This window comes from Elephas maximus, chromosome 3, assembly GCF_024166365.1.
Source record: "Elephas maximus indicus isolate mEleMax1 chromosome 3, mEleMax1 primary haplotype, whole genome shotgun sequence".
In the NCBI taxonomy this organism is placed as follows: Eukaryota; Metazoa; Chordata; class Mammalia; order Proboscidea; family Elephantidae; genus Elephas; species Elephas maximus.
The window spans coordinates 23,838,624-23,842,873 of NC_064821.1; the positions used below are offsets into that span (position 1 = coordinate 23,838,624).

The 4,250-nt window shown below is 39.0% G+C and overlaps 1 pseudogene; it reads right to left on the minus strand.

The window, feature by feature from the left end:
- Nucleotides 1-617: 617 nt before the first annotated feature.
- On the minus strand, nucleotides 618-1,534 carry LOC126072079 (olfactory receptor 7E24-like; annotated as a pseudogene).
- Nucleotides 1,535-4,250: the final 2,716 nt, after the last annotated feature.

The window sequence follows — 4,250 nt, forward strand, 5'->3', positions numbered from 1 at the left end:
AATAAAGGGCATATTAGCCATTTTTGAACAATGGTCTTACTTAGATAAAGAACCTCCAACCTTGGCTGCCCACTGGTGCCTCTTGGGTTACTTTGAAAAATCTCACCTCACATCTTAGTCTAAATAAACCAGCATCTCCTGTGGTGCAACTCAGGCAAGAGTGTCTTTAAATTTCACCAGGTAATTCCAATATGAAGCCAAGTTTGAGAACTAATAACAAGCATTATTACACCTAAACTGTATAAAAAGATAGATCTAGATGTTGTATGGATATTAGTCATGAACTGTGGAAAGGGTTGTGGGTTGTATTTTTTATTAAAGAAAGTTGTGCATTTCACCAGGATGTCTATGTCGTAGATGACAAACACAGAAGGCTTCATAGGGGTTATAGGAATCAATTTGGTGTATATTATGATGTACCACAGATTTCAGAATATCCCCCAATCCCCATCCAAGTGGGCTGAATAATCAGTATTCTGATATGAAACATCAAAAGGAATGAAAGAAACTAGAGCTAAAAAAATTACGTGACCAAAGGAGCATGCTTCCAAGCTCCACATGTTTGGTGTTCTGCCTATTATAATCCACAGACTAAAAAAATGACACAGATGTTGATATCATGCTGATCTACTGAGTAGCCTCTGCAGGGCCCTCTTGATATCCCTATTCCTCAGGCTGCAGATGAGGGGATTCAACATGGGGATGACCATGGAGTACATCACTGTGGCCACTGCACCACTCCTAAGAGAAGGTGAGACAGCTGAACTGAGGTACACCCCAATAGCTGTTCCATAAAATAAGCAAACAACTGACAGGTGAGAGCCACAGGTGGAAAAGGCTTTATACTTCCCACTTGATAATGGGACTCTCAGAATGGAGGAAACAATTTGAATATAAGATAAAAGGATTGCTGAGACTGGAATGCCTGCAAAGATGGCACCAACAATATACACTAGTATGTTTTTGATGGTGGTGTCAGAACAGGCAAGGTTGATGAGTTGAGAAGGGCCACAGAAGAAATGAGGAATTTCCACTTCTTTGCAAAAGGTAAGTTGTGACACCATCAAGCAATGCAGCTGGGAGTCCAAAAGGCTGAGAAAAAAAGACACTAAAACCATCAAGCCACAGAGGTTGGGGTTCATGATGACTGGGTAGTGAAGTGGGTGACAGATGGCCACAAATCGGTCATAGGCCATCACCATCAGGAGTAGATTGTCCATACACCCAAAACAAAAAGAAAAAAAGACAACTGAATCAGGCAGTCACCATAGGAGATGATTCTGTGGTGTGTATTGATATCCATAAGCATCTTAGGGATTGTGACAGAGGTGAAACCAATGTCAGCCAAGGACAGGTTGGAGAGGAAGAAGTACATGGGGGTGTGAAGGTGGAGGTCAGAGCTCACAGCCAGGATAAGGAGCAGGTTTCCAAGCACAGTGAGCAGGTACATGGACAGGAACAGTCCAAAGAGGAGGGACTGCAGTTCTGGATCTTCTGAGAGGCCCAAGAGTACAAATTCAGACACACGTGTTAGATTCTGTGGGTCCATGTTGCAGAAACACCTTTGGGAAAGTAAAGAAAGGCCAGTAAAAGGAAACAAGAACACAGTCACTCAGCCCTGTGTCAATTTTTTGAATTCAGGAAATTCACAAGTAAAGCATTCACACTTAAGAAATACATCCCCTTCAGCAACTCTTCTAAATTATGGCAAAACTATTCTTCCTAGAACTCTCTCCTCATTGATTTCTGTGCTATTCACCCTTTTCTATACAAACCCACTTTAGGGACACTCAGCTGAAAAATGTTAGAGGATCAATGACATTGACAGATAATGAACTCATAACGACAGCAAAATAATTAACTCTAGAAGAAAGACAGGATTTCAACAGACATATAACAAGCAAAGATACCAAAGCAATATCAAAAACCTCCCAAGACAGAAAAGTTCAGAACCAGAAGTCTTCACTGGGGAATGCAACCAAAATTTACAGAACAAAAGATGCCAATCCTTCTTAAAATTTCCAAAAATTACAAGCGGAGAGAACTGTCCCTAACTCATTCTATGAGGCTAGGATCACCCTGGTACCAAAACCAAACAAAGACCCCACAAGAAAAGAAAACTAGACCAATATCTGTGATAAACATAGACACATAAATCCCCAACAAAATTCTAGCAAACTGAACCCATAGGCATATTAAAAGGGTTATACACCATGACCAAATGGAATTTATTCCAGAAATGCAAGGTGGTTTCAACATTAGAAAATCAGTCAATGTAATACACCACATCAATAGAACAAAGGCAAAGAACCACATAATCACGTCCTTCAAGCCAGAAAACGCTTTTGACAAAATCCAACGCCCGCTCTCAGCATTGCTATTCACTATTGTACTGGAAGTTCTAACTGGAGCAATTAGGTAAGAAAAAGGAATAAAGGCATCCAAATTGGGAAGGAAGAAGTAAAGCTATCCCATTTTGCAGCTAGCTTTTCTATATATAGACTACAGAGAGTCCCCACGTTACAAATGAGATGTTTTTCTAAGTGTATCTCTCAAATGAATTTGTAGGTAAGTCAGAACGTGTACATACAGTTCTTATTTAGCCTTAGCCTTACTTTAGTGCAATATATTTAGCCTTACTTTAGTGCAATAAACGGCTCAAAGACTTTTCCATGGTTTGAAAGCTGCATGTGCAGCAAGTGAAGGTGATTGTAATGAAGAATTTTTTGCCTGTGGAAGCTGCTTCAGTTGTTTCAAGATGGCTGCAGATTTACGTAACATTAGAGGGTCAGTGAAAAAGAGGCAGACCCTCAAGGAGATGGATTGACACAGTGGCTGCAACAATGGGCTCAAGCATAGCAACAATTGTGAGGATGGCACAGGACCAGGCAGTGTTTCCTTCTGTTGTGCATAGGGTTACTGAGTCGGAACTGACTCAAGGGCACCTTACAAGAACAGCAATGGGCAAATAGGAGCTGTCTATCAGTTGGACATTCATAAACCCGAGACTTTCTGTACCTCAAGGAATCTACAATAAATGAATTCAGGAAAGTGGCAGGCTATGAGATCGTCACAGGAAACTCAGTTATGTTTGTATACACCAGGAATAAACAATCTGAAAGGAAATTAAGGAAAGAATTCTATCTACAATTGCATCTAAAAGAATAAAATGCCTAGGAACAAATTTAACTTTAGAGGTTAAAGACTTGTATCCTGAAAACTATAAACATTACTGAAAGGAGTTAAAGATCATCCAATAAGTGAAAGGACATTCCATACTTATGGATCAGAATAATTAATATTGTCAAGATGTCAATACTACCTAAAGCGATCTATGGATTCAATGTACTGCCCATCAAAATTCCAACACTTTTCTTTGCAGAAGTGGAAAAGACAATCCTAAATTTTATATAGAACAGCAAAGGGCCCAAAATAGCCACAGAAATATTGAAAAAGAAGAACAGAGTAGGAGGACTCGCACTTCCTGGTCTTAAAACCTATTTTGAAGCTACAATAATTAGAACAGTCTGGTACTAGTATAATGATAGACATATAGACCAAAGAAATAGCATTGAGAGCCCAGAGATAAGCACACACATCTATGGTTGATTAATCTTTGAGAAGGTTACTAAATCCATCAAATGGGGAAAGAATAGTGTCTTTAATAGGTGGTGCTGGGACCACTGGATTTCCACATGTAAAGAATGAAGTTACACACATATCTCACACCATATATGAATATAAACTCAAAATTGATCCAACACCTAAAAATTAGACCTAAAACTGTAAAACTCTTAGAAAAAAACATAGAGATTATTCTTCAGGACCTAGTCTTCAAAAACAGGCTGTTAGGTATGATGCCGAAAGCACAATGACAAATCACAAAATAGATAAATGAGATCTCATCATAATTAATAACCTTTGGACAGCAAAGGACTTTATTAACAAAGTGAAGAGATAGCCTACAGACTGGGAACCGTGTATCAGATAAGGGCTTAAAAGCCAGAATATAAAAAGAACTCCTACCATTTAACTAGAAAATAACAACTCAATAAAAAAATGGGCAAAAGAATATAATTATGGCTAACAAGCACATGAAACATTACTCAATTTCATTAGCCACTACTATTGTCGATGTTAGGTACTGTCAAGTTGATTTCGACCCATAGCGACCCCATGGGACACAGGAGCACTGTGTCATGGGTTTTCTAGGCTATAGTAGTTTAAGAAACAGATTGTCAAGGCTTTCC